Raw genomic sequence first — 26,786 nt, forward strand, 5'->3', positions numbered from 1 at the left:
TTACCATATTACATAATGTATTTTATAATATCGATTAAGTGATTGGGTTAACCTATTACCATTTCCGGAAATCCCCTGCAAACAGTATGTACCTCTATGATAGATGGTAATATCTAGCATTTATTTGGTACTTACTATTTCTTCCTATGTCTACATTATTAAAAACAATATACTCGTTTAGTCTTTTACTTTGGAATAGGTTTTTTCAGTAACTCTATTTTCCAGATGAGTAAATTGAAGCACAGAGAGATTAAGTAATTTGTCAAAAGTCATACAGCTAGTACACGTTGAAGCTGATACCTGAAGGCAGGCAGCTTTCACTATGCCAAGACCTTATATTGACCCAACACTTGCCACTAGAACCTTAATTAGGATTACATCATAGAGGAATGAGTGCTTTTATGAACTAATCACTGTTTTAAACATTTTAGATACATTATTTCACGTTCTCTTTAAATGTAATACTCCTCAAAGATGGGTAAATGTTCTATTTTGTAAAAGAGGAAACTGAGGTACAGTAAGATAAAGAGATGATCCCAAGATCACACGATTATTAAGGACAAGAGCCAGGTTTAGGACCAAGGTCAGCCTGATTCCCAGTCCTGCAGCTCAAGCCAATTTCTCAGTTCTCCCAATCATTACCCACTCACTAACCCTCCCCCAATATATACTTTGGCCATACATATTCTTACTTTTACAAATTTTAGTAAGATTCTTAGAGCTATAGTTGGCAATATAAATGGAAGGGGGGGGTGCTAAGAATTTTTCTTAAAGTCGTATTTGTATAGCAAACCCATTGTGTTTGGCTGAGCTGGAGGTGATTATGAAGGGTGGAGGTTAAGTGATCTGTTAGTGACACTATTTCCAGAATCTCTTTGCTTATCCTTTTTTTCCAGTTGAGGGCATTTCTCCCATGAAGCAATTTCGATCTCTCTACTCTTCCTCCTCCTCCACCATTTTGATAGCCATCATGTATGCAAAAAAAGAATAAAGAGGGGCACCTGTGTGGCTCGATTGAGTGTTGGACTTCGGCTCAGGTCATGGGGCTCAAGGTTTGTGTGTTCGAGCCCCACGTCAGACTTGCTGCTGTCAGCACAGAGCCTGCTTGGGATTCTCTCTCTCCCTCTCTCTGCCCCTCCCCTGCTTTGCTTGCACTTGCTCTCTCTCTCTCTCTCTCTCTCAAAAATAAAATAAACATTTAAAACAGAGGAGAAAGAACCATTATTTTAAAATCACTAAGTTTTGGTGACAGCACTGTACTCTATAGATCTGTATCTCATGGATTCTGAAACATACAATATTATTCACATATTAATGCCCCAAAATTGGGATGCTCCTCACAATTCACTGTGTCTGATCATCACTGCTGGCCAGCCAGCAGTCATGACACAATTATCATTGTTCAGTTATTATTCTTTTGTTAATATGTTTTATTTCTTTATTTTTGAGAGAGGAGAGAACATAAGCAGGAGAGGGGCAGAGAGAGAGAGGGAGACACAGAGTCTGAAGCAGACTCCAGGCTCTGAGCTATAAGCGTAGAGCCTGACGCGGGGCTGGAACTCACGGACAGTGAGATCATGTCCTGAGCCGAAGTCGGTTGCTTAATCAACTGAGCCACCCAGGAGCCCCTTGAAGGAATGACTAGACAACTCCAACCCTTTGTTGACACTTTAGTCAGCAAAACACTTAAGGACCATTTGAACATGGATGACCATTTCAGCTGGTGTTTGAAAACCTGATGCCCAGCGTCTAAGCTTGCCCTTGAGTGAGATCATCACGGCTGAAATCCCAGATATAAGAGTCATTCGCTCTTATAGGACATAGGCTGCATCAGCATTGCTCCTGCAGGCCCGGAGAAGGATATTGTAGGAAAAGCATAGATATCAAGATCTCTGATTCAGAGTACCACTGAATCAAACTCTTAGTGCCTCTGTATTTCCAGAATCTCTCTGCTTATCCTTAACTATGGGAAGGTCAGATGTGAAGAAGTCTAGAAATATGTAGCTCATTTATTTCTCTCATATTTCCCCTTTCATGTATGCCCAAGAGTCATATTTGATTTTTAACATTTATTTATTTATTTTGAGAGAGAAAGAGTTGAAGCAGGGGAGGGGCAGAGAGAGAGAGAGAGAGAGAGAATCCCAAGTAAGCTCGGTGCTGTCAGCGCAAAGCCCAATGTGGGGCTCGATCCCGCAAACCGCAAGATCATGACCTGAGCCAAAATCCAGAGTCAGACGCTTAACCGAATGAGCCATGCAGGCGCCCCGTGTTTGATTTTTAAAAAGAAAGCCTATATCTAAATAAGTTTGAAAGAGCTCTTTGAATAAATAAATAAATAAGTAAATAAATAAATAAATATTCTAAGTAATAAGAAAGATTGTAGATTAATTGGCAATATTTTTCTCTTTTTAGTGAAACATTAAATAATATTGCCATTTACAGTAAGTTATATCTTAGATTTGGGGAAATAACAATGCCCCTCCCCTATGTCTCACACTAAGCCTATGAAGTAGTTTTATTGTTCTCATTGTTCTCTTTTAGAAGCAGCAGAGACTGCTCAGCTGGAAGAAATTAGACCCCATAGTCTTGCCTTTTCGTTATCCCAAGTGGTCTTTATGGGGTTTGGGGTCTGCCACTTACCAGTCTTGGACAAATCATTTAGCTTGCACAAGTTTCTGTTTCTACTTCTGTAAAAACACCAGCTATTTCACCGACTTGCCAGGAGGATTAAATGTGGCCAGACTTCACAAGCTTCCAAATCTGTAGACATGGCAGGCATCCTCCTTGCCGTGAATTAGCCTCTTCCCCATGGCAGTTCTCGAAATGCCTGCCTTTTGTCAGAGCACAGCCGGAGATGTTTTCTGGGTTTCTGTGCACGTACAACGGCAACTAGATGGTCAGCATTTTGAGGACAGGGATTTGTCGTTGGGATCTATTTGAACATTTATAGCATCCCGTGTACATAGCTGGCACTGAATGGATATTTGTCTAAAGGAATAAAAAAGCATTTGAAAAGTTGTGAAGTGTTCAATGCTACTGATGTTACTCCCTGTGAACCTGTTGAAACAGAGGATAGGCTGGGAACAGCATATGTTGGTGACGATTTGGCTGCAAAAAGTGTGAGACTTTTTAATAAAACTGCACTAGACCACATTCTCTCCCATGATGATGTTTATGACATTTTAGGTAGCAGGAGAAGAAGACTCTGGAGAGAGGAAATATCGGCACATGAGACAGAACAAAGAGTTGGAAGAGCCGATTTTTTTTTTTTTTTTACAGAATGCGTGGCCGTGAAAGAGTCCCACTTGCTGTGTGATACACGCCTTTTCATTGTGTACTAAGTCATATGAGACCCTGTAGAAGGAGCTTCTGTCCTTAGAAAGCAATTTCCAGTCAAGTTCCAAAATAATGTCAAATAAGTATCTTCTTAAATACATGTTTATGTATTGTAATTAACTTTAGAATCGGCGTTTCTAATCCCCAGTGCCTAAGAAATTCTCTGGTAGTAAGTTAGTTATTTAGGGAGGGGCATTCATTCTGGGCCTGTAAATTTTATTTAAAATTGAGCCGTCTTCCTGCTGTTTGCTTAACAGTCCCTGTGTTGTTTGCGGGAAAGCAATACATCTCCCTAAATGCACCTAACTCTGTACCAGCGAGTGAGTCGGACACAGGGGCCTCGATGTATGATACCGAGAAGAAATCTGTACACACGAAACATATGCCGACATTGCAGATTTTTTTTTTTTTTATAGACAAGATGTATGTGCTTTTTCCTTCTAGAGCCCCTCCACCCAGCTTAACACCCATTCCACAGAGAGGGTGTTTTGAAGTCTGGGTGCAGGGACGAGGATGCCGAACACCCCAGAGACTCCCCAACGGTTCCCATGTGTGGAACGCTTTGACTCAGATTCATGCATACGGAGGCAGGGAGTAAAGATTTGTTTCGTAATTCTGATGAATTGCACGTCTGGGACCCCATGTGAAAGAGGGGAGCTGGGCATGAAATTTGATTTGGGGGATGCCCCCAAGTCCTGGGACCCCAAATCCTCTCTCTATGCTCTTGCCATGGCTTCCAAATCTCCTGCCAGGAGTGTCATGCCTTTATATAAGGTCCTCTTGCCAAACACAAGGGACACAAAGGGCTGAGTGAAGATTTTATCAGTTAGTGTTAGTCCCCAGTTATCCTGAATCCTCTTCCTCTATAGTATCCCACAGGGCTCTTTGAATCCCACACATTTGAATCCCATACATCTAAGATTCCCATACATTTTTACACCAACGTTTAAAATTAAAAATGATGTGGGATCAGGGAGCCATGCTCAAGGAGACCAACCCAGTTGGGGACAGCATCCCACCCTGGCTGCACATCCAGCTTCTCTGTGCCCAGGTGTGCAAGGGTGGGGGGTGAGGGGGGAGTACAACAAGAGGGAGAAAGTCAAAACAACAAAGACAATTCTATTTCTTTAACCACCGTAGCTGGCTCAGGGGGATTCGCCTTTTAGAAAGAACGATACACCCTTCGGAGGACTGACCCATCGTATCTTAATTTGAGCGGTGCTGCAACGTACGGTGAAGCGATGGGAATTCACATCACATGGGAGTAGGAGGGTCAGCCGTGACAGCAAATAACAGCCACACACAGCCCAGCCTACCTTCCCGGGTTGCAAAGCACACTGGCAAAACCAATTACGGCGGGCGGCGCCGCATTACAGAATTCAAAAGCTATAACCAATTGTTATAAAAAGAAAATTGAGCCACATGCTACGGGTTGCTGGTTCCCCCCCCCCCTTTCCATTAAATCATAACAGAGTATCTTTGGCCTAATGTCCCCTGTGAGACGGGTTGGGGTGATTTGTGTAGAAATTCTCACTTGACAAGCAGCTGTGAAAGCAAGCTCGCTGGGTTGACAGGCAGAGCAGAGCATCATCCACCCAATAACTCAGGAACAAAAAGCAAATCAATAGACATAATATTGCAAAACACTGCAGCAGGATAAACACAGCTCTCACATCTATTTGATTTTTCTCCCTCATCTGTCAACACAATTGAGAAGTCGCGCTTGCTAATTGTCTTCAATTGGCAGACTCCGCCGACTTTGACGGGACTGCGACACTTGGATGTCACAGTCGTTGCCGCCCGTGGTCGCCAGCCTGGCAGCCTTGCAAGCGGCCTCCATTTTGGGCGGGCTGCGTTCATCTGCACGACTTCTCTCTGTCTGGATGAGGCGCGCTCTCCATTATGCAGTTCTCATCATTAGCACCGACTGAAGAATCTGTGCCATGTTCTCTGTATCCAAAATATTTGAGGGAGGCAAAGAATCCCAGGAAGTCAATGAAAATGCGCTTCTATTGCCAGCTAGCATTTGCAACTGCCAGACTTCCTTGCATTCAAATTAGATTACCCAGCCGAGGAAGGACGGAGAGGGACCGGTTTCAAACCAGGCTTTCTTTTGTGACTAATTGGCTACGTTTGAAAATGAGTACATGATTTGCGCCCTGAGAGGTCATGCCCATCGGCTTCTTCGCTCACTCCATGCAGGACGGTAAGGTCACCAGCAAACTTTTAAAGTCCCCAGAGACAGGGACGGTGATGACTGCGTCCCTCCGCACACACCCAACACGGTGCTCCACAAACAGTTGAGGGCTGGCAGATCCTGGCCATACTGACCAAGGGGTGCTGGCACTACAGAGGACAAAGGAAACTGTCCCAGGAGCTGGTGGGCCTGCGACTTTCTAGGAGGAGGCCGTCCTCCGGGCTCCAACGCTCTAGATAGTGTCTGCGGAATGAATTCATCCGGTCTGCTTGGCATCGATTGTCCAAGCTGTCTTTGCCAAGTCCCAGGCAGGAGATCCCTGAGGTGGACAGTCAAGGTATGCCAACCTTACAGGTGAACCGGAGTGGGCAGTGCTGGCCGCCTTGGTGAGTAGAGCGGCTGTACTCCATTCCACCCTTCAAAGACCTTCTCGGAGATTGCCAGGGGCAGTGCCAGGAGCTTCCCCTGTTCCCTCGCCTGCCTCCTTCGCATCCCTGGGGTCACCAAGCAAGAACCGAATCTCCTCGGGTTTGCATATTGATGCCTTGAAACAAGCTGTCCTCTCTTGGCTACTCCACTGCTCTCTCCCAGGCACCTTTACCTTGCCTTATGATCTCAATCTCTCTCTTTCTATCTCGACCTACATATACGCATACACACAACAGATGTGCACACACGCACACACACACACGCACACCTCTTTATTTTGGACAATTTCAAATATACCAAGTAGACAGGGTGTATCATTGAACACCATGTACTCCAACACAGCTTCAGGTAATATCAACTCAGGGCCAACTTACTCCATCCATTTTCCCTCTCACACCTCTCACACCATTGCGAAGCAAGACCCAGATCTCATGTCATATTATCTATAAATAATTCGGGGACATATCTTTAAAAGGAAACCGAGTAGCATCTCTGAGAAACCTCACAGCCCACCGCACACGGCTTTGGACTCCCTCCTTTGTGCTTCCGTGATATTTTGCTCACTCTCGACTAGAACAAAATTGTTGTCTAGTCTGTTTCCAGATTGTCTCTTTTGCTGGATCGTGGAAGCCTGAGATCCTGGCCTCGCAGACAGAAGCTAGCTGAATTGTACTGTGTTGAATAGATCGGCACCCCTTCTGCCCACCACTGGCTACCCTCCCAACCCCTAAACCTCGTAGGCACAGAGGGGAGGGAGCAAAACAGCCCCCTTATTTCCCTTTGAGATAAACCATCGAGATATGTGAGGAGACAAATGACAGTGTGGTTTTTAGACTAGTTCTTAAGGGTTTTTTTTTTTTTTTTTTTTTTTCTTTTTCCTAAACTAGCCATCGTTTTGGTGCCTGGCCTCAAAGGCTGTGGGAATCACCAGCTTCATTTCCCCACTTCCTGCAGAGGACCTCATGTTTTCACACTTCTGATCCAGGCACTGAATTTTCCTGCCAGAAAACACAGCTTTAGGTTATAAAATCACAGCCACTGAAACAAACTGCTGCCCATTTCCATCTAGATTTCTCAGCTGCAAAAATCATTGTTTTTTTCAGACAGTGTTTGTACATTTCATCAATAAGTAGCCACCCTCTGCTTTCATTTTTGATGGTAAAATAATAGAGAGGAGGAAAAATGGTTTTTATGAGAGTATTCAAAGTTGTACATCGCAAGTCTGATTTCTAATTGTAATTTCCCTGGTCATAACCCTCCTTAAGTTTTAATACACGGTCAAATTACTTGGCTATAAAATCACAGAGTGAAGAACAATTTTGATACTCTATGTTAAAATAACCATTTTACAGAAGAAGCGGGAGAGCCAAAAGTGGATTTTATCTTAAGGTCTTTAATAGTGTCATTTTGTGGAATAGAAAAAGTTGTCATCAGACCTGAGACACCTGGAAAAAGAAAGAAAAATATTTTTATTTTTTAAAAAATCACTGATTAAAGATGTTTGCCCATAGGGCAATTACGTAGAGCAATGTGTCATAGAATGGAAATAATTTGATTTTGTGAGACCCAGGTTCTAGTGGTGAATGTGCCACAAAAGTAGCTCTGTGACCTTGAACTTACCACCTGAATGCCCTGGGTCTAGGGTTGCCAGATAAAATATAGGACAACTTCAATTTGAATTTCAGAAAACAATAAATACTTTCTCAGGATAAAAGTATCCCGACTATTGCATTGGAAAACCTAACCTAAAAAAATATTTGTTGCTTATCTGAAATTCAGAGTCAGCTGAGATTTTCTATATTTTGATTTGTTCAATCTTGTGCTCAGCCTGGGTCGCATTATCTTCAGAGGCCCACGGTTCCTGTCTCAGCTTTTCCTTTCTGCCCTCCTTTATCCATTCACAAGACAAGATTTTTGCTAATTTGCATTTCACTGATCTTTGAGTTGTTAATCTTTAAATTGTTAAAGAAATATTATTTCTATTCCTTTATTTAATTTTCCAAAGGTGTTTTGAATTTATCATATTTCCTATGCATACGTCATCATTTTTGGATACAATCTCAGAATATTAGAATCTTTGCAGTTCAAAACAAATGCTCTCAGGTTATTTCAAGCTTTGTCAAACTGAAACCAAAGAAAGACCTAAACTCTGCCTGTCATTTTATAACCATTTTCCCTTTGGTAAACGTGGCAAGACTGCCATCCATCTTCCCGTGAACAGAAAGGAGAGTCAAGCCCAACAATTACTTGTAAACGTCATGGTTACTAAGAGAACATAAGATCCATGGCCAGAGTCTTGAAAAACCAGCCTGGCACAGCATTAACTGTTCTTTTATTTTTTTAATTTTTTATGTTTATTTACTTTTGAGAGAGAGAGAGAGAGAGAGAGAGAAAGAGCACGAGTGGGGAAAGGGCAGAGAGAGAGGGAGACACAGAACACAAAGCAGCTCCAGGCTCTGAGCTGTCAGCACAGAGACCGCTGTGGACTCGAACTTAACAGGCCATGAGGTCAGGACCTGAGCCGAAGTCGGATGCTTAACCGACTGAGCCCCCCGGGCGCCCCAACTGTTCTTTATTTGCTATTGAAATCCGGAAGTTAATAGCTCCATGTTTTCTAAGTCAGTTTTACCTGAAAAACAGGTTAGTTGACATTAAAAAATACAAAAATTGCATTGACTTTGAACAAGTGAGTTTACATCTCACAGGTTATATATTCCATTCTTGGCAGCCTGCATTAGTTAATGCTTGAGAGCGAGGTATAAATATATAACATCCTCAGAAAGAATGAGTAGGAAAACATTTCCCCAAGACCTGATTTGGGTTTCCCCCATGATGGTATATTCCTTGTGATACTCTTGGGCAAAACATATCTTTAGTGTTTGTGCTTTTAATAAATTATAGAACACGTTTTTTTTCTCTTTGAAATCTCTATTTCTCACAAAGCTAATGAAAACAATATGGTATGGCTCTAATTATAATAACAAAATAAAATGTTTGGGATTCGTTTGGTCTTATTGAAGAGAATGTTATTGAGACATCCTTGATCTTGTATTGTAAAGATTCAAATGGAAATCTGAGCCTCATCAGGACAGGTGGCAACTAACAGTCTTTCCTGAATTCTTAGTTTTAATGATATTTTAAATTCTGCCGGTACCCCGGGCAGAGAAGGATAAAAAACAAGCTCAGTACTGATGGTGTATGAGTTAATGGCAGGGTAACTGATAAAATTAAACCTTTGCAACCTGCTGAGCTAACCTAAACTTGCTAAGCTATGAGAACATTAATGAGTAAGAGATCTTAATTAAATTGTTTGTAATTAACTCTCCCAAGAGTAAAAAGTGTAAAAGTAGCTCAAACTAAATACCTGTGGTACATGCTTGTAATAGACAAAGCAATTTCGACACAAATGATATGCATAAATACATGTAAAATATGTGTATTCCCCACGTATGTCTATGCCATACAAACGACAGTGATTTCTTTTCTCTTGCAATTCCCCTGAGCTACCGTTTTAGAATATTTGTATTAATATCTACCTGCTACTTGATGGAAATAATACATTCTGTCTTACCAGAGATAACTCTGAGTCCTAAGACGAACTAAGGATTTCTAATTAAAGGTATACCATTTTCTATCTAAATTTAACGAGAGGTAGATCGTCTGAAGACTGTAAGACAAATTTACACACTAAAAGACCTGGTTAGGAAGGGCCCAATGAGCAGCGATGTTTACAAAAGTATCAACATCATCTCGGGCTTTTCCACGGGATCAAGACAGCCATTCAGGTGACAGTTGTGCAGTCCCACTCTGGGGTGGCCTGGCATGACAGTCAGCCAGGTGGACTCTAACCCACTGAGCCAACCAAACTCAGTACACACCCTGTGTCGTGAATGGCTTATTCATGAGCCCAGGCATTGCATTAGGTGTTGAGATGCCAAAGTGCAAAAGACACGGCCCCTGGCTTAAGCATATTGCAATCCAGTGGAGTGATGGCACGGAGAGGAAAAAGTTTTGACCAACTGAATTCAATTCCATTTTTGTGGCTTTTCACATGTTTTTACAGAAACTACATTGCTTATTACATGAAAACTTATAAATGATGAAAAGCGAAAAAAACCCAAAAGTGTACATGGGTATGTTTTAGGAGCTATAAGAGTCTAATGCACGTATTAATATTATGCCAGTGTAACCCAACTTATTCACACTGTCTTTGACCTTGACTCTGGCCGTGACATTGCCGTAGGCCAATGGCCCCCAAACTTGTGTAAGCCTAGTAGTGCCTTAAGAAATAGAATAGCAGACTGGGCAGACTGAGCCGACATGGACCCCACTGTGCACTGCCTTTGCCAGAGTAAACTTCAAATGGCCACCATCCCCACTGTTCAATGGGTCCTTCATTACCTTGAGGCTGCTGAGATCGCCGAACCTGTCCTTCCAAAGACTTGAGGGCCAATTGTGGCCCCGAGGAGTCACATCTGCTCCATTTATGTCATCATTACTCTTGATCTTGGAGCTGTCTCTGCATTACCTGCTGGCAGCAGTGATGTTAAGCTGAAAGAGAGAGTCCTCTGCAGAATACAAGGCACTATTGCACTAATCCAGGGACTGGCTGACTCAGACAGCAAAGGATGTTCAGCCAGCAGCCTCATTGCCCCTCTCTTCCCTCCACTTCCAGAGGTGAACCGTTTCCCTAATGCATTACATCCATCACAGGTGCAACTTTTCTCAGCTCCTGTTTTCTCTTAGCAGAGGAAGCTTCAAGGTAGGCTCCCTGCTGCAAAGTCACCTGATATTTTATTTACTTATACTTGTTCTCAACTTCCAAGAGACTTGCTTCTCTGGACACCTGCGCCCTCAAGTTGCCTTAAGCTTTCCTCCATTCCCAATTCTCAGATTCCAAAATCTGGTCGAAAGCCTGTGTTCACCCATGGCTTTATATTCCTGAATCATCTCACCTGTGAGCCTATGGTTTCTGAGCTCAAGTTTCAGATTTCTTTTTCTGTGCTTAGTTTATCTTTCTAAGAAACTCTGCCCCTTCGAACATTCAAACTTTGGCCAAGTTCGTTAATACCTCTAACCCTGAATTCCTCATCCCTGACATTGGAAAAAATTCTATTTCCGACTCTGTTGACTTGCCATGAATTTGAATGGCATCAAATGTGCACGAGGGTTGCAATGGCATCTGCCATGTCGGCTATTCATATCCCCCATTCATGTCTTTTGCTCGTTTATATTTAGACATAGCTGTGATGATTAATATTATGTGTCAACTTGACTGGGTCTTGGGGTGCCCAAATGTTTAGTTAGACATTATTTCTGAGTATGTCTATGAGGGTGTTTCTGGATGAGATTGAATCAGTTGTCTGGGTAGAGCAGATTGCCCTTCCTGATGTGGATGGGACTCATCCTGTTCATCGAAGCCAGAGTAGAAGAAAAGGCCAAGTAGCAAGAATTCCTTCTCTCTGCTTCACTTTCTTTGGGGTGGGACATCTGTCTTCCACCTTTAGCCTCAGACTCAGACTGAAACCATAACATCAGCTCTCTTCGATCTGAACTTAGCCCGCAAAATCGCGTGATCCAATTCCTTATCACTGTAAATGTATTTTCCAGACTGGTGCCTCACTTTTGATCTCATTAATCCTGTGTTTGGACTTAGTAAGTTAAACATTTTTGTGTAGCTACCTATTTCTCAAGGCTTCCTCTTAGCCTTCGTGGAACTGAATGAAGCAATTCTGCTACTTTAATAATGATGTCTCTAGTACACCTTCCTATAATTAGCTTCTAAAAGAGAACTTTGCCCAAAGATCTGCCCTCTGACTTGTTTTCTTTTTATAAATTTTATCTCAGTATAGCATATATACACATTTGAATCGTAAGCATTCAGCTCAAAACATGTTAAAGTGAACACACTTATGGAGCAAGCACCTAGATCAAGAAATGAAAGAAAACCCAGGATGCCAGAAGCCCCTTGTGTCCCCATTCCAAAGGCAACCACTTTGCTGACTTCTAACAGTATACGTAACCTGGCCTGTCTTTGACCTCAATAATCACACAAGGATGCACTTCTTTGAGTCTGATCTCATCTACTCAGTGTTACCCCAGCGAGATTCAGCCATGCTGTTTGGAGTTATCGCCTACCAATGCTCTCTGCCTACTAGTATCGTCTTGAACAATAAGCCATGATTCATTAATCCGTCCACCATTGGTCAACTCTTGGGTTGCTTCCACTTCTCACTGTCACATATGGGCCTGTTAAAAACAATCTTATAGACATCCTCTGTGAGCCTACATGTCCATCGTGGTCAGGTAACTCTAGCAGCGGAATTGTGGGCTTGTACAATGCTTCTGCATTTGTGTACCCTATTTCAATATATTTTGCTTTATTCCATTAACACTTATGTTTTGGATTATCCTCTAAACATGAGTAACTTGCAGTTTTGTATCCCCACTTTTCTGCTCTCTTATGCACCAGCAGAATTATACATTGGTCATAAAAAAGTCCAGGTTCAAGTCTTTGACTACCATCCTTCCCCCTGCCATTGTGGACTGACCCTCCCATGGCCTCCCCAGGCAAAGGGGCATTATGTACAGCTGGAAGTTTGAACTCAGACACCCACCTAGCCTCCCACCTCTGGACCATATGTCAAATATAAAGATTAATTTTGTCCATTTATTTAAGGCCTGGGAGGGGGAAAAAAAAGCCAGGGTGAGACTCCCCCCACCTTCCCCACTTTCTGGAAGGCCCTGCCCTGGTTCCTCTCTGGGTTTCTAAAGTGGGAAGGGTTTAAAGATAGAATGGAATGCCTCCATAGCAGGGAAAGTTCCAACGCCTGCCTCACCACACCAGCTGCATGAGAGACAGTTCCAAGACAGAGACGATTCAAAGAGGAAACGGTCCTTGCATGCAGAAGAGAGAGCACTAACCACCTCACTCCTCCCTTAGCATGCTTACGCCAAATGCCTGAGTCTGCTTATGATTTTGACCATATCCGGGCTCCTCCTTGGATACAGAAGGAGGGGAGGGAAGCTCAAGTTTCGTGTGTTCCACCAACTCGGAGTCCACGTGTAATAGTTCTTATCCGGAACACCTTTAATCTAACATATGCAAAAACAAACCCTTATCTTTTCCCCCAAACCAAATTCCCTTTCAGACTTCTCAGTTTCTGTCAGCTGTAATATCATAATCATGCTGCTCAAAACCTTAGAAACCATCTCAGATTCTTTTCCTTTATCTAGTCAGTCAACATACATTTTTTCTTCTTCATTAAAACTGTCCATTCTTCCTCAAAACGCCTTTTGTGTCCACTTGATATTGGCTGTTAGCACCTCCCAACTGAATTATTACCAAGGCTTCCTGACTATTTTCCCAGCTCAGTCTACTACCCCACCCAGCTTTGCCACCACCTTAACATCCATCTTCCTAAAACGATGATGTCCTGACGTTACTTAGCTGACTACCCTGGAGTAATGGGCTTTTCAACTGAAAATGAGCAGCTATAATTTACATAATCAAATAGTTTTTTTTTCAAAAAAATATAGATGGGGTGCTGTTGAATGATGGAGTCTAGAAGAATCAAAACTAGGAAAACTTATCCCATTTTCGACTTCCAATTGATCAGTGCACTTTTGAGAACAGTCACAGTAGAACATTGCAGCTGAAGGCCCAGGCAGATGGCGGTGAGGTGAGAGAACAGAGATACCTTGTGGACGGCTGGAATGCAGGCTTGTGAGGACACGTGGCTGGTGAGTTTTGAATAATGCAGAAAAAACAAAATTTTCCCCCATGGGAAGCCCAAAATGGACAGTCTCTCCCTGCATCTCCTTAAATACTACATGAGCTTGAGCACCTAATAAATCTCTCCATGCTGGAAATGGCCAGTTGAACTCATTCCCCTTCCTGTTCCTATCACTTATGGCCAAAGCTCACATAGGCGACCTAACCCCCAACCCACTCATTTCTGGTCAGTCTCTTTATAGTTCAAGATTCCCAGCTTCAACTTCTGTCTTTTTCACTCCTGTGCCATATTCCACCATATGTACACAAGCGTATTCACAGGACTCTACTAGGAATCCCGCAAGGGATGTAAAATTCAGGCTGGCTTGACCAATCCTTCACTTCCTTCTTCTGTTTTCCTACAAATATAAGGTGAGGGCCTACTTTCTGCCACATTACTATGGATTTTTGTGAAGGCAAAATTAAACGTCATATAGTTCCTATCTTCAAGGAACTGACCTGCTAGGTGATGACTTCAGACTCTCTCTCTCTCTCTCTCTCTCTCTCTTTCTTCCTTTCTTTCTCTCACTCATTCATGCTCACAGGAGCATATGCACACACACACACACACACACACACACACACAATTATGATATTGGGGTTAAGTAACAATTGCATGTGATCTGTTTGTCTACTGTACCTTGTATTATAGGGTTAAGTAAGTGGCAGAATGCTTTGGGTATAACAGGCCTCATTAAACTTAAACTTCTGCAAGTAGAGTCACTTTCACAGGTAATCCACACAGCCTTGGGACTAAGCAAGGTGGAGGAGGTTAGGAGAAGAGAGAGATGGGAATAGCAAATGGAAGGGCCAAAAGAGCAAACAGAAAATACAGCTCCCTTTTCTCACGCCTTTTGTTCATAGAGCTGATGCTTTAGGAGAAGTGTGCTCTGAAGGGCACCAATTCTTCCAGAATTTTTGTTCTTCCAGACTACTCAGCCTGTCATTGAGTCTCGTGTAGGCAGCAAATACAGCAGGTGAGGGCTTCCTTCAGGGCTGCCTTTAGGAGATACTGAAGGTGAGCATCTTTGGGAGGCTGCTAATTGCTGAAGCATGAAGATGACGGCTAAGACAAAAAACATCTGCCAGCTTGCTGACTTGTAAAGGGGTCCTGTCGACCCCTTCTCATCTCCATTTAGGCCTCCTGAGAGGTTCCTGGCATGGAGCTGGACACTGCATGGGCCAGGACTTTGATCTCTATGAATGTGGTTTCAACCTTAGAACAGGCAAATAGGCGGTTGTGAGTGTTTCTCAGGGGATACCTCACACCTGCCATCTCTGTCTGAGCCCTAGAAACACAGGAGTAGAGGGTGGCAAAAAGTTGAGATTTTCCTTATTTTCTCTATCACTCAAGAGGCGGAAAGGTAGAGTGTTAGTTGCTGGGTTTTTGGCCACACGTTATTTGATTAACCTCACGTCAAGAGCTGAGGTCTTTGAAGCCTCCCCTGGAATCTAGGTAGACCTCTGTGGTTGCTTTGACCATTTGGACTATGATGGAAATGATACTTTCAAGGTCAGGTCCTAAAAGACCGTGAGACTTCTACCTCATTCTCATGGGACACTTATTCTGAGGGAAGCCAGTGTCCATGCAAGTCTGAGTAACAGGCAGCCATCGTGCTGCAGATGCTACATGAAAGGACTTCAACTATCACTCCCAGCTGAGCCCCACTTTCCAGTCAAGCCACCAAAACGCCAGATACATCTGGTTGTTCTGGTTCCTCCAGACCAGGCCTTCTGCCAGCGAGAACCACTTACGGACCTTGGTAAATGCCAAAAGGAACAAAAGAATCCCTCAGGTAAGCCCTGCTTGAATTCCTGAACTATAGAATCCAGGAGATATAATAAAATGCATGCTATATTAAGCTTCTGTGTTTGGGGATAGTTTGCTACACAGTGATTGTAACCAGCACAGAAATGTATGCAGTCTGGGGATAAGTGCCAAAAGTGGGGTTAAGGGTGCTCTGGGAGTAGGGAGGGAAGATTGTGTGTAAGTTGATGTTGCTGAGTACCATGATCTCTGCCTCCGTCCTCACATGGCATCCCCCTCACATGCATGTCTATGTCCAAATTTCTCCTTTCTGTACGGACACTAGGCATATTGAATTGAGACCCCTTCGAATAACCTCATCTTTTTTTTAATTTTTAAAATGTTTACCTTTATTTTTGAGACAGAGAGAGACAGAGCATGAGCAGGGGAGAGGCAGAGAGAGGGAGACACAGAATCTAAAGAAGGCTCCAGGCTCTGAACTGTCAGCACAGAGCCCAACGCAGGGCTCGAACTCATCAACTGCAAGATCATGACCTGAGCTGAAGTCGGACGCTCAACCGACTGAGCCACCCAGGCACCCCTAATAACCTCATCTTAACTAATCACATCTACAATGACTTTATTGCCAAGTAAAGTCACATTCTGAGGTACTACGTGATAGAACTTCAACATACGAATTTGGGGGATAGGCACACAACTCAAGCCACAGCTGGACTATATATTCTTGACTATAATGGAAAGTACTAATGCCTTGACTACCCCTCCAAAGAGATGCTGTAAGATTTAAATAAAGTAGGCAAAGTCGAAGGACTATGTGCTGGGTGTCGATGCCTCAGTCTTCCTGCTCTTGTCCTGAGCAAGGCGGTTTGTGAGGTGTGCAGTGTGATGTCCCACATGCCAGGTGCTCAGCTGCTGTGCCTGTGTGAGGGTGTGGGCTGAATGGGAGTCTCGGTGGCATTTTGTGAGGGGATTTTTTTGGCTGGTGTTTCTGTGCTGCGTGGGCTGGAGCGCATTTGTGTTATTTTCACTTCCTACATTAGCAAAGGCAGGTGCACAATTATGGAGAACTTCATCCCTCCTTGTCTGCATAGGGGGTTTGTGTGTGGTCAAGTTGTTGTGATTAAAAGCAGCATGCTGAACACAAGGGGGCACAAAGCAGCAAAGAATTCAACCCAGGCTACTTCCCTTGCCCTATTCAGCTGGGGCTTGGCAAGTCATGATGAGAAACGAGCAGCCACTTCTACACAGAGGCCCTAAGGCAGGGGTCTCAGTACCCAGAAGGCAGAGATGCCTGCCCAAATTCGTCATCTATAGCCTCATCCGTCCTTCTCCCCTCACGCCCAGTGGACGCTTGACCCAGTGCCTCACAGAGTCCCAACATCTGCATTGTGTCCATGGCTGCCAGTGGGGAAATGTCTTGGGAAGCCTTCTCAGAGGGGCCTGAGTTTACAGAAAAAGCCCAGTTTTCCAGAAAATAGAGACATACATGACTTACTCATTTTGCAAAGGCCAGGTCGATTCTGAACCAGTGTCTACTGAAAGCCTGAGTAGAGGTGCGGACTGTGTTGAAAATCATTTCTCTTTAAGCATTTGTGCTTCTACATCTGAAAGCCAAATCTGACCATAGGAACAAACTCAGCCTTAGTGAGGGCATCTCAAGTGGCCTGGGATGGGATTATGCCAGGAAGCCCATAGAACTCTGCACACTGGGACCAGAACTCCCTCGGGATTCATTGGAATTAGTTGAGGATTAGTTGAGGAATTAGTTGAGGATTATTCAAGGAATAATGTATTGAGTGACGTTCTCTGGGGCTACTATCTCAAAGCCCAATGAAGTAAAGGCCCATGATCCTGCTTCCAAAAAAGTCTTCTCACTAGTGACAAGCAAATGTACATTTCAGTTGCAGACTATACACTTGATTCAACCCCCACCCCCATGTCGATGGACATCCTCCCACAGCTCTATCCTACCCCTCCCCGTGCCTTTTCTATTCTCCTCTAAGATCATGTCCTCTCTTTTCACACAAGGCCAAGAAAATCCCTGATACGGGAGCTAGGTTTACCAAAGTATGTTCTGAGGTCGCCTTATATCAGAATTACCTTTCTAGGTGGGGAAGGAAATCAAAAGGCAGAGATCTCAGCTCTATCTTAAACTCATGGAAACAGAGTCTTTGGACGTGGGGTTCTGTTTAGGTCCTAGGTACTTAAAGGATGGTCCAAGGACCAGGAGCACCAGCAGCACCTAGCGCCTTGTTAGAAAGTCAGACTCTCTGGCTATACTCAGGACCAACTAAATTAGCAATTTCATTCTATCAAGACTCCCCAGGGTGAATCGCAGACACATTTATGCACATTAATGCTCAGAGGCCTATTCATTGATCTGACTCTTCATAGCCAGATTTGGGTTTCCTGCCTGCCTTTTGGTATTAGTAGCAGGACAATAATTCAAGAAGAAGCACTTTAGCCAGTTGCCCTTAATTTCCATCTCCCTCTTATTTTATCTGGATAAAATAATCAGAGACTACAATAAAGGTTCTCTAGCCCCTAAAGAGTCAGTATCATATCTCCCCTCCCTGCATCCTGAAATTACCTTTGGTCTTCACATTTTCTGACTTTCAAAGCACAAAGCACCTTTTATTAAAGCACGAATAGAATTGTTGCCTAGAACAAGGCACCGAGCTTCATGTACTGACATAACTATCTGGCACCTCCTTTTGAATGCAGCCAGTGTTGTTTCTTGGTGCCTCGTGCTAACCTTCCGTTGCAACACTTACATACGGATAAAATATCTGTATGAAATGATAGAAAACCGATGATTCCCTCCAGGGAAGGAGGGAGGAAGTGGGTGGCTTTGGAAACAGGGGTGAGTGGCATCTCCCTGTATTCCCATTTGTAACTGTTAGGGTATGAAGCTTTACAAAGAAAAGAAAAAAAAATTTAAAGTAAACATGAAGCTGAAAAATCATCCTGTCCTTTAATTATCCTGTGCAAAGGCTACATAGTTGTGACTGTTTCTGGTGGCAAACCAACAGTGCTCACATGCCAATCAGCCAAACGTGTGTATCGATTAATGGATGCATTCTTGGAGGAGAAAAGAAAGCTGAAGACAGTGGAGGGAGAAAGAAAGAAAGAGAAGAGAAGAAATGAAACTTATCTCAGGACAAAGGAATTAGCTGGAAAATTAGGGGAAAAGCTGGAGGTTTAGGGAAAGTGCAATGCGTATGGTCTTCCTTTCTTCTCGCCCCAGCTAGCCCGTGTTCACCTTCTTCTAAAATCTCTGCATGATGCTCACAGGAGCAAAAATGTTCAGAGTCACCTGAGACTCATCTTCCTTGGGTGAATTCCCAAACATTGCCCCAAATCACTGTTGGACATTTTGGAATTCACCGAAGTGGCCACAAGACCTTTAGTGAGAGTTTGACGGAGATATGGAATGATATGAGACATAGGACAGGAAGAGGGTGGAAGAAAGTTACTTTCGGGACCTTCTTGGAAGAGGTCCCATGCTCATGACTTCATTTTGAAATGGCAGGAAAAACAAAACACATTGAAACAGGGCTTCAGTAGCAGTCCCAACTCAAAACGGATGCACGGAGAGCTGCTGAAGTGTTCAAAATACTGCCAACTGGCACTTACATATGCAAATGAGCTACAAATGTGACGGTCCAAATTTTGGGTTATGTGTGCCAGGACAGAGGGGACAGAGGGAGCATGTGTCTATTTCGAGACTGCACCTTTTTTAGAAGCGGATTTCTACATTGTCAGCTTCCCTGAAACCATTATCTCACATTTTGAATTATAAACATATCTTTAATTCCATTGCCTGATTCACATTTCAGAGAGACTATCATGTGTATCTGGAGGATGTAATTGGTATCGAGTGCTATGATGTTGAACAACACTGTTCTCAACAATAGCATCTTTTTTTTTTAAAGATCATCAGGATCTGATCTGCTGGCAAATGCATTTGCTGAAAAGTATAAATGTCAGTAGACCCAGGGTTTAATGAGGACACACTAAGAAAGACGCACTATATTTTTATTCTCCTCTAGGAAAATCTATTATAGCATCTCAAAAATAAGATGTCATCCTCAAAGCATCTTTTCTATCTTGTCTTCGCATGCGTGAGTTAACCCAGGACTAACTTGCAAAATGCGGGCTCCGTCTCCTCACTCCCAACTTGCCGCCATTTGTAGCCCTGCTCAAGTTGCACGTGGGGACTGGCTCTGCCTGGGGAAAAAACACAGCATCTACCCTCCTGCTGGCTGGGCACTCACCTCTGCTACCAAGGTCCCCCCCAAGCCCTGCTCACCCTGCCCTGAACCTGTCTTGCCCTTTCAGGTCTCCTGGCTCTCCAGGGTTACGCAGCTCTGGGATTTGCATCTAGCCTTATAACCTGGCATTTGTGTCCTGGTTCTTATCTGTATGCCCGGCCTCTGACCTGTTCCCGGCTTTAAATGTCACACTTCCTGGCCGCCTCGTTTGACCTGTGGACCTCTCGGTGACTCACCGTGCTCTCGGGGCTTTATGGTGCCAACTTCTTGCATCAGCAAAGTTGCTTCTGATTCTTCGAGCTGCATCCAGTTGGTGGGCACCCATGCCCTGTGTCATGCCCTCAGTTTTATTCAACCTAAAATTAGTAATGAAGATTTGACTGACACAGAACCTTCTTGCCAGTTGTTGTCCTCAACCCACAAACACTACAGAGATGTGGAAAGGCAATAAAATCTTCAGGTATAAGACGCTTCATAAAAAACTACACATAATGAATGTGTGCCATCCTACCTGAGCCGTGAACAAAAGTGGTTCATTTGGAGAAAAGGGAAGAGAGGAACCACAGGAGTGCAATTCTCCACTCAGAGCACACCTGAGAGCCAAACAGGTTCCAGAGCCTTCCTGCTTTCTCAACGCAACCTGTCTTCTCAACTTGAGCTCCCTTTCTTATCAAGAACCGGGCAGGGTCTGGGATTTTACCCCATTCTAAGCTTATAAGTACTTGTTATCATTTCATGGCTGTTGGTAGAAGAATCAAGTCCCCAGGGACAGAGACAAAGGACTTTATCATTTCTGGCAAAAGCAGTTCCTGTTCCTGTTCCTGTTCCTGTTCCTGTTCCTGTTCCATGTGTTCCTGTTCTCACAGATACCCCATGCACCCCATGTCCCACACGGTAGTGCAAGGGCCCACTGTGGATGGCCGCACGGGCAGTGGGCCACAGTAGAGGACAGGAACAGAGATTGGAAGATTCACCTCTTGTATGGCAAGCAGCCACAAGCCTGCTCTGACCCCATACCTCAAGAATGCACATTGCAAACGCTTCGAGTTGCCCGGGGGGTCTGCGTCAGAGGTGGTCGGCACCTCGCCTTCTTGGCATTCTCAGCAAGGATGAGCCAGACTTCCAGGACCTGGGTTGAATTGCCAGCCCTCTCGCTCTTACCCCAACCACCTCCAGGTGTGCGGGCCTCAGGGCTCTGCCCTGCAGACAGTCTGTGCACCTGGATCCCAGGACACACTGTCCCCCAAACTTCTACCCAAGGAAAGTGATCCTTCCTCAAGCATCTGTGCAGAGATCTCTCCCCCCGACCCCCACCCAATGAAGTCTTCCCTGATTCCTCTTCCCATCTCTAAAGGATGCTTCTCCTACAGCTCAGATTATGTGCAACATTCACTTCTTGTTTGGGCATTAGTTGCATGTGTGTCTGACTCTCCTCCAGACTAGAAGGCCTGTGTGCAGCTCTGTGTCTCGTGTAAGCTCATGTGCATGTCAGATAAACCAAAATGACCAAGGGAGAGAAAAATGTTGAAATCCAAGGAAAAAAACTATAAAGATATGTTAAAACCAACCACCGCCCTTTCGGATCTTGATTTCTAAACACCGTTCTATAATAAAAGAAACTAGAACCCCTTGGAGAAACGGCTGTTTCCAGGCCTGGGGCAGGGACAGTCTTAGATGCACCTGGAATATCCAGTGGTGTCAGAAGGCAAAGAAGTGCTCAGAAAGGATGGGGGCATGTTGGAAGGACTCAAGAGTCAAGTCAAGGAGCTCCAATGGCCACAGCCAGAACAATTTGAACAAGTAAAAAACAATAATATTGTATTATAACCCAAAATCTAAAAGAAATATCCATGAGTCCATATTGATAGAAATCAATGGTTGAATAAACCAACACAAGGGAAAGAAGGGACAACTCTTTCTTATAAGAAAATTCTGATTAATAATGTAGAAAGAATGATCGTTCTCAGAACGCCACAGTAATAATGCTAATACCAGCATGCAACTGTTTAAGGAGAACCAGAATTCTGGCATAGTCTCCAAGTACCTCCCCCAAGCCATTTGTTACATACACACAAAGGGAAAATGATGGCTTAAGGTGGAGAAACCGAGCAGATACCACCTCACCTATGTGATCAACAGCACCTTCACCAGTAGCAAGACATAGTGACACACGCACCCCTGGTAGGATACACGGAGAAAGGCGTGTCACCTCTGCCATATTCTTTCCTCAAATACATAACTCGAATCTGTTCACAAGAAAAAAATCAGACAAACCCTAATTGAGGGACTTTCTCCAAAATACTTGACCAGTTCTCTTGAAAAAGATCAAGGCTATGAAAAGCAAAAGATTAAGGAACCATCACAGATTGGAGAAAATTAAGGAGACATGAGAAATAAACATAATAGGGTCTTTTGATTAGATCTTGGGGGTGGGCGGGATACAAAGGACATGGGTGAAATTCCAGTGAAGTCTGTTGTGAGTTCATAGTGCTGTTCCAAAACTACTGTCTCAGGTTGAATCACTGCGCCATGGTTGTGCAGGATGTCATTAGGGGCAACTGAAAGGAAGACCCATAGGAAGTCTCTATAACATATCTGCAACTCCTTTTTAAGTCTAAAATTATTTCAAAATTAAAAAAAAATTTTAGGAAAACAAGTAGTGAGAATTCAAGGAAAGTAGCTAAGCACTTTACTTACATATATGAACTCCTTAATTTATACAACAACACTAAGAGGGAGGTACCTGTATTGTACCCATGTTATACCTGATAAAACTGAAACATAACTGGTCCTGGCTATTAAGTAATAAGGCCAGGACTGAAACCCAGGCTCCTGATTCCAGAATCTGTGTGCTTAGCCTCTTCAGGCAAGGCCATGTGGTTCTTAGGGACATTATTTTGTTTTTTTCCTCAGTGCTCTAGGCTCCAGAGTAGAGGTTATCAATAACTGAGAACCTACTTTGTTCTAAGCACAAATAAAAAATCTCTGCAACCATTTTACTCCTTTGGGAGCCTCATTCCCATTTTACAGATGAAGAAACTAAAGCCCAGAGAGGTGTACCAGATACTATTTTTTGATAGAATAGTCTCTGCTTTTCTAAGGTCCCCCCATCCACCCCGTAGCCAGGTTCACAAAGTAAAAACCCAGTTTCCCAGTGTTCTGAGCCAACAGGTCCCACACTAGATTCTACGCAGGACAGGCCTTTGTGCGGGGTCTGAAGATGAAAAAGAAGAAGCCTTGTCCTACGGCTGCAACCCAGCCAAGGCGCAGGCTGCAGGCTGCAGGTGGGAGGTTCTGCCTGTGGCTTCCAGGCGGCTTCCAAAGAATCTCCCCACCCCCTTCAGATGAGTCAGCTGGAGTCAGCTTCTCCACAACCCCGGTATTTACTGATATTTGTTTTCCCAGCCTCTAATTCCCCGTATGAAACTTTTTTGAAGTACCTAAGTTGGCTTTTGTTTTCCTGACCAAACGCTGCCTACGAATTTAAATGACTTTCCCCAAATCACACAGCTGGTAAGTAGCAAGGCTACATCTATGAATCTGCTCTTGTAACAAATATTTACTGAATACCTAAACTTTTCCAGTTCTACACTTGGAAGAGAGCCTTTCTTTTTAGCCCCCAGAAGACCATTTGGTTGGAAGTCTGACAATCTTCCTAGCTTTCCGTGTCTCTGTCCACTTTCACCCCCTGTGAATCCCGCTTCAAACCAGATGAACATCTCTCTAGGGAGGACGCTAAATTCCATTCACCTATGAGCATCACCATGGCTGAAACCCATCTACTGCCTTTGACACTTTCAATCACCGTGGATTGAGCTGCATTTTACTACTCATCCCCTCTTTGGGACATATGTTCTTCTGCTTCCCCTCTTCCAGAACAGTATTAGAACCAATCATTCCTCAATTCCTGCCTATTTCTTTTTGCTGCTGCTGAGGTTCCAACACACATCATTGCCAAAGCCAAGTTGTTGATGACAGGCAGCTAACACCAAGTGCAATACTCACACAGAGGAACTTTGCAAGCTTTGCAAACTGTGAAGTGCTAATAAAAATTAATTCTTTTCTTTTATGGCATCAGTCACAGTCCAATTCTGTCACTAGAGACCTGGCTGAGAAAATGTAATTTAAAAGGAAATATTGACTTATTAATTAGTGTTAGGAAAGCATCAACCACAAGCTCAAAGTATTAATAGGCACGGGTCTGTCGTGATTCTAATTAAGCAATACCAGTGTTGCAGATTTCTGGTTTATTGTGCCAAATTCGACATAAGCAGCCATTTCTGGCTAACGCTACTAATACCCAGTTAATGTAAATGTTAGCCAGGTTTATTCTTCAACATGAACAGTTTTAGATTGAATTTGATAATTATAAAGCTATGTGGGAAATAATGTGAAGACGGGAAAGAGGAAGCAGAGTTGGAAGGAAGCACAAATTCACAGCAAGGACTCATCCCTGCTGTCCCCCGAGCCAGCTGTCCCCAGCCATAACAGAGTTTTGTGATGTCCAGAGGAAAAAAGACAGGATGGGCCACAGCAAGATGACAGAACACACATGCCTTGTCCAAAGAGGGTAACATCTGCTGAGCTCCAGCCAGAAATGACTGGGCTGAAATGTGGGTCCGGCATGGCCAGACTTTCCAATTTTTCCAGAGAAGTTAGAGTCGGAAATATACATATACATATTTACATATATATACACACAAATTTTATATATAATATATATATTATATACAGAAATTATATATAATGTAGAAATTATATATGTGTGTGTGTGTGTGTGTATATATATATGTATATATATATAATCTTGCTCTTTGAATGTTGACAACGAACCACATTTCATTAAAACAAATAAAACTGGGGGCGCCTGGGTGGCTCAGTCGGTTAAGCGTCCGACTTCGGCTCAGGTCACGATCTCGCGGTGTGTGAGTTCGAGCCCCGCGTCGGGCTCTGTGCTGACTGCTCAGAGCCTGGAGCCTGTCTCAGATTCTGTGTCTCCCTCTCTCTGACCCTCCCCCATTCATGCTCTGTCTCTCTCTGTCTCAAAAATAAAATAAACGTTAAAAAAAATTTTTTTTTTAAATTAAAAAAAAAAACAAATAAAACTAGGCCTGTCACCTCTGATTTTCTGACTTCCTTGAGGTTTAAGACACCTACATATATTTAAAATAAGAGGACCTTGGGGCACCTGGGTGGCTCAGTCAGTTAAGCATCCACCTCTTGATTTCAGTTCGGACCATGAGCTCCTGGTTCGTGAGTTCAAGCCCCAGGTCAGGCTCTGAGCTGGCAACACAGAGCCTGCTTGGGGTTCTCTCTCTCCCCCTCTCTCTGCCCTTCCCCAGCTCATGCTCTCTTTCTCTCTCAAAGTAAATATAAAAATATTTTTTTTAAAAAAAGAGGACACTTAAGAGGAAGCTGGAAGAAGGAATCCTCCTTTCTGAAGCTTCCATTTGTTAAGCACCACATTAGTGTCAGGCTCTGCGTTATCGCATCTGTAGAAGGAAGCAACTGAGAATGGAGGTTGAAAAACAAAAGAGGGAAGAAAGGAAAGAAGAAAAGGCTTTGATGCCCCACTCTGTGCTAGGGGAGAAGGGGCGCTCTGGTGAGGACACGAGATTTCTAAGGCAGGCAAAGCGGCAGCCTCTTCCTGAAAACTTGGCTAGTTTGTTTATTAATTTATTTCCTTCACATGTTTGCTTTTATTTTTAGAATAACTGATATACTTGGAATCCTAATGTATCATCCCTTAGGGAATTAAAGTCTGCAGCTTCCTGGCTTCAAGTCGCTGATTAAATTTCAAAGGAGCTGGTCGACAGGTCTCATCTGTGTGTGTGTGACCCGGCGTTCTCGCCCCCTCGGTCTCTCGCCCGTCACCGCTGCCCCGCAGGGCTGTGACGACATGCACTGGAAGGGAGTGCTTGCAAACAACAGTCGAGGGCAGTTGGTGGTGTCAGTTCCCTGGAGGGGGTGGGGCATGTGCCAGCCTTCCAGACTTCTCCATTGCAACCCCGCTGGGGAGGACCCAAGATCTGTGCCTCCACGCTGCCAGCCCACTCTCTGCCTATTGTTCCCCAAGTCTGATTTCATACTTAATAATGGGGAGTGCATTCATTTTCCAGGCTGCTGGAACGAAGTACCCCAAACCGGGAGGCCTAAACCACAGACAGCTATTGTCTCACTGTTCTGGAGGCTACTAGTCCAAAATCAAGGTGTTGGCAGGATCGGTCTCTTCTGAGGGCTGTGGGAGAGAATGTGTTCCGTGCCTGTCTCGTAGCTTCTGGTGCCTCGCTGACAATCATTGGTGTTCCTTGATGTGTGGAATCGGCGCCCCAATCTCTGCTTCAAGTCCACATGGCCTTCTCCCTCTGCTCATGTCTCTGTGGCCAACTTTTTCCTTTTCACTAGGATATCATCCTATTAGATTAGGGCCCACCTTAATGACTTTATCTTTTTTTCTTTTTTAATGTTTATTTATTTTCAAGGGAAAGAGAGAGAGAGAGAGAGAGAGAGAGAGAATGAGTTGGGGAAGGGTAGAGAGAGACACACACACAGAATCAGAAACAGGCTCCAAGCGCTGAGCTGTCAGCATAGAGCCCAATGTGGGGCTCCAACTCATGAACCGTTAGATTGTGACCTAAGCCTAAGTCGGATGCTTAACCGACTGAGCCACCCAAGGACCCTAATGACTTCATCTTAATTTAACTAATTACATCTTCGACAGCCCATATTTCTAAATAAAGTCACATCCTGAGGTACAGAGACTTCACTATATGAATTTGGGGACTCACCCGTTATATGGAAGGGGTCTCCCCCAGTTGCTAGAGACAAAATAGAAGTTGCAACCCCAAGAAGACTGAGTTGGGTTGAGATCCAAACCTGTTCTCTGCTGTTCATGGGGAAAATTACAAATGTCTAGAAGCTGGAAACAATCCAGAAGCTCCCCAGCGCCTCCCTGCAACCCAGGGGGACTGGCAGTCTCCAAGGCTGAGAGCCACTTGATCATGCAAT

Source organism: Panthera leo, chromosome D3 (genome assembly GCF_018350215.1).
Source record: "Panthera leo isolate Ple1 chromosome D3, P.leo_Ple1_pat1.1, whole genome shotgun sequence".
Classification (NCBI taxonomy): domain Eukaryota; kingdom Metazoa; phylum Chordata; class Mammalia; order Carnivora; family Felidae; genus Panthera; species Panthera leo.